The sequence below is a fragment of the Otolemur garnettii genome, unplaced genomic scaffold (assembly GCF_000181295.1).
Source record: "Otolemur garnettii isolate 467f Iridium unplaced genomic scaffold, OtoGar3 scaffold00012, whole genome shotgun sequence".
Classification (NCBI taxonomy): Eukaryota; Metazoa; Chordata; class Mammalia; order Primates; family Galagidae; genus Otolemur; species Otolemur garnettii.
Genome location: NW_003852407.1, coordinates 21,440,826 through 21,455,398, shown reverse-complemented (window position 1 = coordinate 21,455,398; position 14,573 = coordinate 21,440,826). Strand labels below are relative to the sequence as shown.

Here is a 14,573-nt window from a genome sequence, read left to right as displayed (position 1 = left end):
AGGTATTCAGTGAGGACATGCTATATCATTCTGAAGTGCTTTGGCTATTGGTGAGACAAAGGTTAACCAAAATTTTACCTCTGTGAGAACAGATAAGTTAAATTTTATGAAGAACGGAATCAGCAATGTGAAATATGGAAGAAGATTTTTTAGAGAAATGCAGCATTTCTGTTTAATCACATGTCAAATCAAAATGACTATTTCTTTGCAAAGTAAAACTGGGTCTATATATGCTGTGTAGATAAAGGAAGAAAAATCCAAGCATTTCAAAGAAAAAATGTTTTTTCAAAATATTTCTTCAAAAGGAAGTTTCTGATAAACATTTTCCCCAGTTAGTAAAGGTCAGTGATGAGCAGGGTGATGTATGGGAATCTTTTGATGACTACACAGCTATTACACATGTATTAATTGGAGAATACAATGAAAGGGTCACTGGCTTTGAGAGTCATGACATTGCACTCAAATTAGCATTTTAGCTCCATCTTGTTGATAGCACCTAAGGCATAACAGGTGAAATTGATTGAGCTCTCAGCAGATGACATTTTAAAGTCATTGGTTGGTGCCAAGAACAAGCCAGTTAAAACATGGAAAAATGCAAAAGAATACCCATGCCTGAAGCAGTATGTCCAAATGTGCTTTATTGTCTTTCAACCACTTATTGCTGTGAATCTGCATTTTTTTTTACAGAGGAAGTTTGTAAGTTTTTAAAAAATATGGAATGCTTCATGAATTTGTATGTCATCCTTGCGCAGGGGCCATGCTAATCTTCTCTATATCGTTCCAATTTTAGTATATGCGCTGCCGAAGTGAGCACTGAATCTGCATTTTTCTACCTAACCCAAATCAAGACGCCCGGAACTGAAAATCTCCAGCTGCAACCAATATTCCAATGCTTTCCAACAGAAAGCAGACACAAGAAAGCCACCATAGGTTTAGTTAACTTTAAAATTAAGGAATAGTTTTCATTTCCTGAAATGATAAAGTACATAGTAATTGGATTTTCACAAAGTAATGTACATTTTTAAGTTTGTTTAAGTGAAGTTTCTTGAATGTGGACTTGATTATAACTAAATTAATGCAGCCTTCCAAAATGAAAAGGCTCCCCACCCCTGATGTACACTAATGTACTCTGTCCTAACACCAGATCTTTCAGAACTTTCAATCCTCCCCATTATCCTCCACACTAGCAGTCCCTGCCTTTGCATACTGACAGATGTAGAGCAGCCACAGAGAATTCTGAAACCTCTAACTTCCAACCTCCAACTCAATGATCTGAGAAGTAAAGAGATGAACCTAAAAGATTGAGGAATGGGTAATTGTTATTGTTGTTCTTGTTTTTTCCCCATAAATTGTGTAAAATCAATGTCTTAAGCAAACTATATTTCTTAAGCCTAAGATTATTTCAAAATAAAAAAAATTTTTTTTAAATTTCACCATAAAATCCAGTGGTATATGTAATATAGAAAAGATTTTCTACCTAAATAATGGAATTCATACTCCCTCATCATTTATGTTGGTAAACAAACTAAAAATCATCAAGCTCTGTTTTCTCTTTTCATATCCTTTTTCATGTCTCTGTTTTATTTGGAGTCCTTTGTTGCTCAGACTCCTAGAAGTTCCACCCAAGTACTTACATGGACATAGGCTCCATTAGGTGATTTTTCAAAAATTCCAAAATTTTTAAAAATTCATGCATGTAACTAAATTTTAACTCCACTTTTTTTAGGGGGGTTGGGTTTGAACCCACCACCTCCAGCATATTGGGTTGGTGCCCTATCCTTTTGAGCCACAGGCGCCACCCAATTTTAACTCCTCTTAAGTTACTAGGACTAGATAAACTCATCTACTCTAGTGGAAAAAATACCTATTGGCATGAGACTCTGCCCTATAAAGTAGTTTTCTGAAATTCAGGGAACCAATAATGAATGTGGACTCTAGAGACAGAGGTGGTTTCATATGGTAGATGGGCATTTGGATGTCCCTGGAATAATAGGAAATAAATAGTAAGAGAGAAATGTAGTAGAATTCCAAGCTTAAAGACATAGCACACACTCAGACAAAATCAACACTATGAATTTCACCAGTTTGTAGCCTTGACTAATTTTTAGTTCAGTAACATTTGTATTTACCCTCTTATTAACCCAATGAATATGTATCAATTAGAACCTTCAGAAAACTTAGCAATTCTCTCTGGACAATGATCTTCATAAATACATTTAAAAACTAATACTCTCTGTGCTATCAACAGTGTTTAATGTTCTTTCTGAGACAAAGTCTCACTATGTCATCCTCAGTAGAGTGCTGTTACATCACAGCTCACAGCAACCTCAAATCCTTAGGCTCAAGCTGTTCTCTTGCCTCAGCCTCCCAAGTAGCTGGGACAACCAGCACCCACCACAACACCTGCTGTTCTTTGGTTGTAGTTGTCATTGTTGTTTGGCAGACCTGGGCTGGATTCGAACCTGCCAACTCCAGTGCATGTGGCTGGCACCTTAGCTGCTGTTTAATTTTTTCAATATCAATGTGTAAAATATACTGTGTGTACGTATTTGTCTTTTAAATATATAAGATGATATGAATTAACTTGATAAACTTATTTCAGAATATTTTGGGCTGGCTTATTTGCAACTATTTCAAGTATTTGTACATTTTCAGCTGCAAATCCATTCTTGTGTCCATATACCTGAATCTGAAAGGGTTCCTCTAGTTTATCTGGCTCTTTCATCATGCTGTTTCCTTACATCATTAATTATTTCAGCTCATTACTGTTCAGCTTGATGCTGTTGAGTATTGTCTGACGATAGGTAGATCCATCCATGCATCAAATCCCCTACTTCCTAACAAACATTTTACCATTTCCATTGATTTTCAACATCAGCCAAACTGCAGCCAAGCTTGTCATAAGTTTACTTTTCTAAATACTTTCTGGTCTAATTTTTATAGTAAGAATCTTAAAATAAAAATGTCATTAAGTTAGATATCAGTTGCAGTAACAAATGGTTAATATAATATTTTCTGGCCCATCTGTATCTTGGAGAGGTATTTGTGTTTTCCACAAATGCCTTGTTAAATAGCAATTTTCTAGATACGTATAATAAAAAAAAAAGAAGAGGAATTCAACTGAGTGCTCATGTTTAATCTTAGGAAGGCAGTATATTTTTAACAACACTTCTCACTGTCATTTTGGTCATTTTTACTTATTAATAAAATAGTTCAATAATCCAAAATGTATTTTGAAAGGCTTCTTAACAAAACTTGATTAGTTTATAATGTAATTTAATTTGATTTAATATAAGCATTCTGGTTTTTCATAAGCATTCAATTATGCAGTACAAAATATATATATGGCATAATGAGAATTTATATTTGAAAGGGAGCTTTGTGTTTTAGGTGAAATTATGCTCATGACAATAAATACAGCATTGATATTGAAACTAGTCATTCTTTTCATTTCAATTGTTCTTCCAAGGCTTATGTTTCTTGTTTCTAATTTGTAATAAAATCAGAACTAAGTTAGAATTGAGGTTTCTCAAATATACTGAGAGATTATCATAAACAGAATGACAGCTTATATTCTATATAGGTATAGATATAAGAAATAAAGTGGCATTGTATTCAAATAATAAAGTTAGAATGACAACTATTATTTCAATAAAGTCTCATCTTCCTAAATGTCATTTATTTGACACTCTCTCCATTTTAAACCAAAGCCACATATAGGAAATAATAAAAATATATATGCTTCTTCAGCTAAAATTGTGGTATATCATTTATGTGTACAATTAACTGGCTGTGGTCACAGAAGAATACCTTAGGCCTAATTGAAGCCCACTTTGCTTTAAAATGTAATTCTATTATACTTTCTGTTAAATTGCTTCATCCATAGAAGGTAACACATGTTATGATTAACAACATGATTGCATAGTTAGAGCAACATTTTACAAGCAGTATTCAATAACTTTTAGAAAAAACAACATAAGAGAGAGTTCAGAATAATAGTTATACCCTTGATGGTTAAGTAACTTGACTAAACCATAACTCATGTGAAGAAGGATTTCAAGATTTGCTATTGAGTCACCTTCAGTGTGAGGAAATATTTTGATACAATTTATAAGTGGTTAGTGTAGCTGTATGCACCTAAGTGTTAGGGTATGCCTGTTAAAGAAGTGCTAAAGGTTTAAAAATGGTACATGTACACCATGGAATATTATTCAGCCATTAAAAAGGTGGAGACTTCACATCTTTTATATTTACCTGGATGGAGTTGAAAGACATTCTTCTTAGTAAAGTATCACAAGAATGGAAAAATAAATATCCAATGTACGCCATATTAATATGAAATCAATATATAAACAATTACGTGTTCCTAAGAACAATAAAACACTATTATAGTCCAAGTCAGGGGTAAAGCAGGAGGGGAGAGGAGGGAGGACGTTTGGCAGAAGGAGGGAGGGCAGGAGGCAGGATCTCACCTAACGTGCACATTGTGAGAGTGTATAAGACACACCCTGAGTGAGGGGCTCTTCTATAAATAGAACTTTACTCTGGAAGTGAGAACAATGTAACCTAAATGCTGTTCCCTCATATTAATTGGAATAAATTTAAAAAAATGGTATATTGAGGAGTGAGGGCACTGACTTAGGGGGTCCAGACTATGACCTGTACTTCCACAGTCTAACAATCACTTAGGTGGTACCAATGATTCTGGCCATGGACCATACACTGGGATCAAGGTCTGGAATCCCAGGTGACATTATTTAAGAGTATCGCCAGCTAAGTAAATTCTCTGTCAAAAGAAAAAAAGTAATCTTATGTTTATCAAATTTTGAAACTATGTCATTTTAGGAATAAAAAATGTTGAAGAACGAAGATATTGAGACCAAAGTGTATAACTGGGAAGAAGAATATCCGGAAGCTTTCCTGATGATTTCAGGCACTGTCACTTGGATTTCCAGACAAGGCAGGGGCTTCTGTACAGCAGATCACAGTCCCCATAGTCTAGTTAACTTCTGGGGATTCCTGAAGTAAATTAACCAGATTATCATCAGCCTCACCAACATTTTTAACCTACTATGAGCTGCTGTGATATGTTCTTATTTTCCAAAAAGGTCTGAGAATTTTGAAAAAGAGTACCATATTCAAATAATAGAAAAGATTCTTCAGATAAAGGGAATATATTTAGTTGAGGCCACCAGAAAAAGAACACATGCCACAGGTATTATATTAATCATAGATAATATTAGCACTTATTTTGTGAAGGCATTGCACAAAGCAATTTGCATGTATTTTTGTAAGCGATCCCCCTCACAAACTAACAAGATAGATGTATTGTCCCTGTTTACAGATAAAGGAGAGGCTAACAGTGGTAAAATCAGCTTGACTTTGGTTATATATGTGTCTCTGGTATATAGCAGAAGCCAACTTCAAAGCCGGTCTGTACAATTAAAGAATTTAAATTTTTAACTATGTCTTCCCATTGGGAAAGATAAAAGAGAGCAAATAAGTAAATTAGGACAAATGTGGCCTTTTAACCATCAGATAAAGTGCCCTTGAACTTCAAATGATCACACGCTGCTCTCCTTATAGAACTTAGCCTTGAAGAATCATAGGAAATTTCTAATTTAATATTTATTTATATGATTATATACTTCTAGATGGCATGCTGAATCACATCAGTTTCGGTGATTCTTTCCTAGTGATGATGTAGAATTTATGACTGATTCCCATCATTACATAAAATAAAAATGACTTAGTTTTTGCTTTGATGAAAGTAACACGGTAATAACATTTTTATCAACTTGAGGAAATATTCTTTTTCAAAGAGCATATCTAATGAGAATGGTGTTTTTAAGTCTAGAATAAACATTATTATTATCTGGCATTGATAAGATATACTGTTAAATACATCTTAGTTTTCTCACTGGAAGATAATCCTTATGTAATTTTTTCTTAACAGTGCTCTTATTTATTTCAGACTATTAAAGGGGTACAGAGGTTTGGGTTACATGATTTGTTTTGTACAGTTAGAGTCAAGTCTTTGGGTAAATATCCAGTAGTTGAACTGATAAATCAGGTAGTGGGTCTATATTTACTTCTCTGAGGTATCTTCATAATACTGTCCATAAAGGCTATCCTAGTTTGCAGTCCCACCAACAGTGTTTAAGAGTTCCTTACTGTCTGTGTCCATGCCAGCATCTGTTTATTTGGGACTTTTTGATAGGAGCCACTCTTCTGTGAGTTAGGAGTATCTGCTGTATTTTGATGTCCATTCCCCTGATGCTTAGATACTTTGAGCATTTTTTCATGTGTTTGTTGGTTATAAGTACATCTTCATTTGAAAACTTTCTCTTCACACATTTTGCCTACTTTTTAATGGGGCTGTTTGATTTTTTTTCTTGTTGATTTACTTCGGTTCTTTTTAGATTCTGTTTATCAGCCCCAAATTGGGTGCATAACATGCAAATATTTTATCCCGTTTGTAGGTTGTCTGTTTGCTCCATCAGTGGTGTCCTTGGCTGGGCAGGTGCTTTTTAATTTTCTCAGGTCCCATTTATTAATTTTATTGTTACTGTGATTGCTTTAGGGTTATTCTTCATAAATTCCTTAACTAGGTCAGTATCTAGAAGAGTTTTCCCAATATATTCTTGACTACATATAGTTTCATGCCTTAGGTTTCATTTTGTTAGCAACAGTGAATTAATTTTTGTGAGATGTGAGAGGTTTGGTTCCTACTTAGTCTTCTATATGCGGGTATCCAATTTTTCCACTACCGTTAATTGAATAGTGATCCCCCCACCCCCCGTGTATGGTTTTATCTGTTTTGTCAAAGGTTACATGGCAATATAAGACGGTTTCATATATGGGTACTATGTTCTGATCTACAGGTCAGTATCTTTGTTTGTATCTAGTGCCATACTGTTTTGGTTACTAATGCCTTATAGTATAGCTTGAAGTCTGATAAAGTGACGCCTTCTGATTTATTCTTGTTGCATAAGGATATATTAGCTATTCATGGTCTTTTCTGGTTCCATATTAAGTGTAGAACTATTTTTTCTAATTCTGCAAAAAAATTATGGTAGTATTTTGAAGGGGATTGGGACGTTTATACTGGTAGTATAGACATTTTAATAATGCTGATTCTGCTAATCAAGGGCATTATACCTTTTCCCCTCTGTTTACACCCACTGCACTTTCCTCACTCAGTGTGTTCTCTCTATAGAGATCTTCAACTTTCTTAGCAAAATATAACCCTAGGTATTTTATTTCTTTGTTTCTGAAAGGTTTTGCCTATTTGACTTGATTCTCAGCTTGATTGTTGTTGGCCTACATGAAATTTACTGATTTGTGTGCATTGATTTTTTAACTTTTAAATTTATTCATCAATCCTAGTAGTCTCTTGGTTGAATCTTTGGGGTTTTATAGATATAAAATCATATCATCAACCACTTTAAGCTCTTCCTTCCCCATTTAGATATCCTTGATTTCCTTCTGTCATCTGATCTGGCTGGGACTTCCAGCACAACGTTTGAACTGAATTGATAATGATGGGCAACCTTGTCTGGTTCCAGTTCTAAGTGAGAATGCTTCCAATTTTACCAGGCTCAGTATGATGTTGGCTGTGGGTTTGTCATATATGGCTTTTGCAATTTTGAGGTATGTCCCATCTATGCCTATCTCATTAAGTGTTCTTATCAAAAAGAGATGCTGAATTTTGTCAAATGCTTTTTCTGCATCTATTGAGAGGATCATCTGATCTTTTTTTTTTTCTTACTATTTATGTGATGAATAGCATTTGTAGATTTGCATACATTGAACAACCCTTAAACTTCTGGGGTAAAGCCCACTTAGTTGTTGAATTATTTTTCTCCTGTGCATCTAATTTTTGTTTGCTAAGATTTTATTGATATTTTTTTCTATCTATATTCGGAAGGGATATTGATCTATAGGTTTCTTTTCTTGTGTCCTTTCCTGGCTTTGTATAAAGGTGATACTGGCTATGTAGAATGACTTGAGGAGGATTCTTTCCTTCTCAATGTTAGGGAACAATCTCTGCAGTATAGGTGCCACTTCTTCTGTGTAGGGTTTGTAACATTCAGGTGTGAAATTGTTCTGGGACTTTTCATTTTTGTTGGAAGATGTTTTTACTGCTGCTTCAGTTGCAATACTTGATATTGGTCTGTTCAGATAGTCTATATTTTCCTGATTGAGCTTAAGAATGTTGTAAATTTTCCAGAGTTTGTCCACATCCTTCATTCTTTCAAGTGTATAATCCTAGAGATTTTTATAGTAAATTGTTAGAGATAGTGTTTTGTATTTCTATGATATCAGTTATTGTCCCCTTTCATTTCTGACTGAGCTCATTAGAATGTGTTCTTCTCTGTTCTGGTTAATGTGGCAAGAGTTCTGTCAATTTTGTTTAATTTTTGAAGGAACCAATTTTCTTTTTGTTTGTTTTGTCATAGCATGTTCCCAGGCCCCACTCACCCCACAGGGTGGCAGAGAACAGGCTTCTCAGCCCATTTCCCTTCTCCTTCCTCCCCCCAGAGTCGACTCAGGGAACAAGGCAAGTCCCTCCTCCCCCCAGGACAGCCAAGAACATGCTTCCCAGCCACGATCCCAGGCTCCCTCTTTCCCCCTAGGGTTGCCAAGAACAAGCTTCAGAACAAGCAAGAAAAGTCCCAAGTTTCACACACACACAAAAAAAACCCAAGTTCTCAGTGACTAAACAATGGTGGAAATCCACCAAGGCTGTATTAATCATGGTTATCTAACTATAACCATTGTGATCTAAGATATATCCATTGTCAACCAAAGCTGTGTTAATCATTGTTACATTACTGAAACCACTGCTGTATCCATGACTACCTGAGCTGTAATGCCCCTTAGCCAGGCACATTTCGCTTCTGTAGTATGCTTGCACAAAAAACTATAAAAAACAACCTACCCCCTACTTGGCTGCTGACTGTCTCACAGAGCAGCAGCCCCTGTGGCAGGTAAAATAAATGACCAATTAATTACATCTAAGTGGAGGTCTGACTCTGTCTTTCCAGGTCAAAGGGGGTACTACAGTTTCATTAATTTGAATAATTCTTTTTTATCAATTTTATTTAGTTCTGCTCTCATCTTGTTTATTTCTTTTCTTTTGCTGATTTGGAGATTGGTTTGTTCTGCCTTTCTCAGTTCCTTGAGATGATTCATTAGATTATTGATTTATGATCTTTCTGTTTTTTGAATGTAGAAGTTTAAAGCTTTGAGGCATTTTCCTCTCAGGCCTGCTTTTGTTGTATTGCCCAGATTTTGATAAAGGTGTTCTCATTTACTTCAAAGAATTTTTTTTTTTTTTTTTTGAGATAGAGCCTCAAGCTGTAGCCCTGAGTAGAGTGTCATGGCGTCACAACTCATAGCCATCTCCAGCTCCTGGACTTAAATGGTTCTCTTGTCTCTGCCTCCCAAGTAGCTGGGACTACAGGTGCCTGCCTCAATGCCTGGCTATTTTTTGATTGTAGTTGTCATTGTTGATCTCTTGTTTGGGGCAAAGAGAGCTGGTTGGGAGCTATTTTAGTGGAATTTTAGCAGGTTTGATGACCCTCTCAGATTACTTATTTCCTCTTCCCAATAAAGTGTAATGAGCTTGGTCTCCCAGATTAATCTGCAGGCTGGTGCATCGTACTTGTGAATGTTGTCCCTGTCATTGGTTGTAGTTTGCCTAGAAGAGGCAACTGCCTAGGTCATCTTTTTATGCCCCTGGTAGACTCTAGTCCCCTAGGTGGGCCATACGAATGTTTCAAGCTTTAGGAGGGATTCTGGTGCTCTCAGGGTGTTTCTATGTGGGGAGGGGGGTGAGGGGGAGCAAAACAGATTGTAGCTGGAACACTGGGCCAGTCAGGCTTTGGTAACTCTCAGTGTCTCAGAAGTTGTTATCTGGCTGATACCAGAAAAGTGGTACCCCAGCCAGCTCAGCTGAGGGGGGCTGGGGGATCTGCCACCTCTGTCTTGGTGGCAGCAGCCGGCAGAGGAACTGGCAGATTGGAGCAAGCAGATGGGAACTTCCCTCCCCCATGGGAGGCTCCAGTAGCCAAAGGGACCAGACCAAGCAGGGCAAAACACTGGCGATTCCTCCAGTGGAGGATTGGCCCATTTTCAATCCTGCTCTTGATTGGTCTATTTTTAGGAGAAAATAGACCAATCAGCTCAGCTTTCAGCTCAATGGACAACTGCCCCTATATAATCCCCTGAGTAAAGAGCCTGGGGCAGATCATTGCAGACCTTCGAGGAAGAGAGAATAGGAGAGCAAAGACCTCAGCAGATTGCCGCAGATCATTGAGGGAGAGAGAGCAGAAGAGGAAGAGCTGTAACATTTATACCCTGTTCTGTAAGGAGGTTTGGCTCTTTATGAGAGTTGTAACATTTGCATCCTGCCCTGCAAGGAGGTTTGGCTCTTTGTAAGAGCTGTGACACTTATATAAAACCTATCTTATCCTGCTCTGCAGGATTTGGCTCCTTGTAAGAGCTGTGATAATACCTCTGTAAATAAAACCTAACTTACTGTCCATCTTACTGTGGTTCATCATCGAGACCAAGAGCCTGGAAATCCAAAGTCAAAAGTCTGGTATCATGGCCACCAGGGAGAGTGACTGATAGGGAACTCAGAGCAATCTCTCGAAACCAGGAGGGCTGTCCCTGGAGTAGGGAGCTGTGCTTGTGATTGCAAAAGCCCGTGGCATCTCTCTGCAGGAACTAGCACCCTCCCTGTTTGTTCCCTGTAACTTTGCAGTCGTCTCCCAGCAGATCAGTCCAAGTGCATGTGTTCCCTTGATTCCACAAACCTGTGTCAGGCCCCCTGGTGTCCGCCTCTGCTCTCAGTTATGGGAGCAACCAGGGACACACTCCTGCTGCAGTGAAACAAGCCTCTGGCATGCAGTACTCTTTCAGTTGTTATGGGGACACGAGGAGAGGGTTCAGTCTCCTTGAATCACGCCCATGCCTTGGGGGCCTTGGTCCAGTCTGACTGTCCATGATGTGGGCAGGAAATCCCACCAAACCTGGGACCAGAGAGAATCAGGCCTCTCAGTACCAAGAATGTACATGGCTGCAGGGGATGGGGTGGAGGAAGGAGCTGTGCTCTTCCCCACTGTTCCTGTGCCTGCCTGCAGGGTACATAGGTGATTGGTCCAGCTCACCTATCCAAGCCATCAGCAGGTGATCCCACCAAATGCCAGTGTGCAAAAAAGCAGACTTCTCCTTACTGGGTGCTCTTGCTATTGCTATGGGGGAAAGAACAAGTCCTCCCTGCACCACTCCAGGCCTTGGGGGCACCTGTCTGGCCTGCCTGTACAAGCTGCCAGTAGGCAGTCCTACCAAATGCTGGTGTGGTGAGAACCATTTCTCTCAGCACAACACTGTGGTGGCTGGTATGGTGGGGATGGGCTTATCAACAAACCAGCTAGAGCCAAAATTGCTTTCTTTGATGCCAGGAATTGAAAAGATGCAGAAGAGGAAGTGTCTAGGTGCCAAAAAGCTCAGGTGAGAGTGTTTGTGTCTCTCTGATCATTGATCACCAGTCACGCATGTGAGGGGAGAGGACCCCCGCACACCCTTTTACTGGGGTCTGTGTTTCTCTGAACTTGGTTCACGTGGCTACTGTCCTCTCTTTTCTTTCTTCTTTTTTCTCATCTTAGCAGTGCAGACGCCTCTGTCTGTTGTTGTCTCTCTCTGTGATGACATCTCATCCCAGCTGCCCCTCTCCCAGCTCTCCTCAGTCCGCCTTCCACCCCCCATTCCCCAGGGATGGCCTGATGAGCTCTGTCTTTGGCAGGCCATCTCGCCCCCAGCTCCCAACACTGCTTTTCTAAGTGACATTTAAAGAGTATGATAGAACTTCAAAAGAAAAACAATAAGAATCCTAGATGGAACTTCAGAAAATATGTAATTGTATAAAATATTAATAAGAGAGGCATATTTATATTTAAGCTGAGACTGGACAGCTTAAATTGAATAGGAAAAATGTTGTCCTTTAAACTTACATTAAAAATAGAATATCTTTCTAATAGTCTGTAGACTAGAAGACTAGAAGATTAAACTATATAACTGCCCCCTTTTTTTGTTGAGAGTCTCAAGCTGCTGTTCTGGGTAGAGTGTGGTGGCATCATAGCTCACAGCAACTTCCAACTCTTGGGCTCAAGCCATCCTCTTGCCTCAGTTTTTCTATTTTTAGTAGTGATGGGGTCTCACTTTTTTGCTCAGGCTAGTCTTAAACTCATTAGCTCAAGCAATCCTCCTGCCTTGGCCACCCAGAGTGCTAGGATTACAGACATGAGCCACTGCACCTGGCCTATATAACTGCTTTATTAACAGTGACAAAAGAAGTGAGGATAATGCTTTTGAACTCATATCAAAATTAGTTATATGAAAAGAATAAATGTGAAAAATAATAAAATAATTTTGTTTGAACTAATTGGTAGAATGTATAATAACTGTTCAAATGTGCTGTACATGGAACAACATGACTTGTGAAGAAAAGAATGACTCTTTATTAAAGGATATATTCTACCTATATAATAATTATTCCACAAAAGATATGATTACTCTGTCTTTAATTCCTTTAAGCTCTCATTTTTCTTCTCAGTTTAAGAAATAAATAAATACATACTTTAAAAGCACAGAAAATGGTGAAAACCCAGGTAGTAAATATTACACCTAAATTATAAGTATGTTAACATACATACATCTACAGAGATGGCAATAATTTAGAAACTGAATATTTGAAAAGTGTAGCTATGTATTTTTTGCAATGGTTTAGTTATTATTTTTTTAATCAAAGATAAAGAGCCAGAAAGGATATTAGTGGTAAATACATCTTGATACTCTCATTTACAGAATGAAGTAGCAAAAGCCAAAGGTATAAATAAAGCTGATTCGGGAGAGAAATGATATGATCTTGAACTTCTGATTTTAATCTCAGTGCTTTTTCTACTATGCCATCCATATTTGATACACGTTTTCTGAATTTATAGTAGAATTTCTTTTACAAATTTCAGCTTACAAAATATAGAAAAATCCCCATAGGGTATGAAAAAAAAAAAAAACATGGATGAAAGAAAATAATGGCAAAAACATTTTTCTATATTAATGAAAATGAGTATACAGGGTGATTAAATGAGCCACACAGATTATAAAGATTATAGTTATTTGGTTGGTATGTCTCCAAGCTCAGTGGGTTTTCCATTTACAGCAGAAACTTTTTTCCAAATATACTGCAACTAGCATCATAAAAGTATTCTGCAGCAACTGAATGAGGATCTTCTTAACTGGTTATAAATGAAATCTCCCAGCTCTTTCCAATTCTTCAAAAGTAATCATCTATAAATTATGGTTTGCAAATAATGATCAAAAGTACTTGACTATGCGGTGGAAACTTAACCTAGGCATCAGCATACCTTGTTCTTTACCATGATTTAACACTTATTGCCACGTGTACATGAACAAAGAACTGAAGAGTAGTGAGCTCACATTTTATATCTACAAAACTGTAATAATAGATAACTCTTTGGTTACTTCAGTGAAATATAATAAAGATCAAAAGACCGTATGGCAGTGTTATTTATAAGAAATTTAGATTGAATTGTTGGGGTAAATAATGAGAAATAAAGGCATATAGACTTCATTTTTGAGATAGAGACTCTGCAAGAACTAACAACATCAAAGGCCATATAAGTAGATAAGAGCTAAGGTAAGAATCAGCTTACTTTCCTTTACCACCTTCCATTATTTCTGAGTTGCATTATTCAGCCATCATTCTCTTCACTGTTATCTTCTTCCAGGAAATTTTACTAGGAAATAAGAAATCTTTAAGCAGATATTATCACACATTATAAAACATTACATTCTGATTCTCTTGTATGCTGCCTTTGTATTTTTCTTGTACAACAGAAGTGACGTATTTTTTGTAAGAAGTAATGTAGCTATAGTATATTAGTTTTATATGCAAGAGTGAGGCATTTTTTTTGCACTTAGATTTTTTTTTTACCAGTTAGTATTTAGTGTCTTTAAATAGTAACTTAAATGGAACCTTTAACAGATTATAAGTTCCTTCCAAATATCAGAACAATATTAACCCACAAGCTATATATTTTTAATACACTTATAGCATTTATCTTTTTAGAAGATAGCTAAGACCAATCATATTATTTTAGAGGTAGGGTGCTGGATAGGAACTTCTATTGATACAGGGTGGGTCCATCCAGGCTTGGTCAGCGGCAGCCACCCAGGAGGACCTGCCGCGCCTTCTGCATCTCCTCCCCCCAGTGTCCCTCCCCCCATCTCCACCCACGTTGATGCAGCCCACGACCGGAGGCAGAGCTGGAGAACCAAGTGCAGCAGAGAGGGCAAGCTTGGGGGAAGCCTGTAGGTCCCTAGTTAGTTAAGGAAGACCACGGCATAGCCGGCGCTGCTGCAGGTGCCAACCCCAGAATCACCCTTGCAGTAGTGGCTCCTGTGGCTGCACTACTCCCTTGTGAGCATTTCACAGTCCCAAGGGTGACACAGGCGTCCCACGTTCAGGGAGATGCCTCATT

The 14,573-nt window shown here is 37.7% G+C and overlaps 1 non-coding gene across 1 annotated transcript; it reads right to left on the bottom strand.

The window, feature by feature from the left end:
• Nucleotides 1-707: 707 nt before the first annotated feature.
• Nucleotides 708-814, bottom strand: LOC111723546. Its single transcript, XR_002772067.1, has one exon. It is a non-coding gene; the product is annotated as a U6 spliceosomal RNA (small nuclear RNA).
• Between the last annotated feature and the right edge of the window lie 13,759 nt (nucleotides 815-14,573).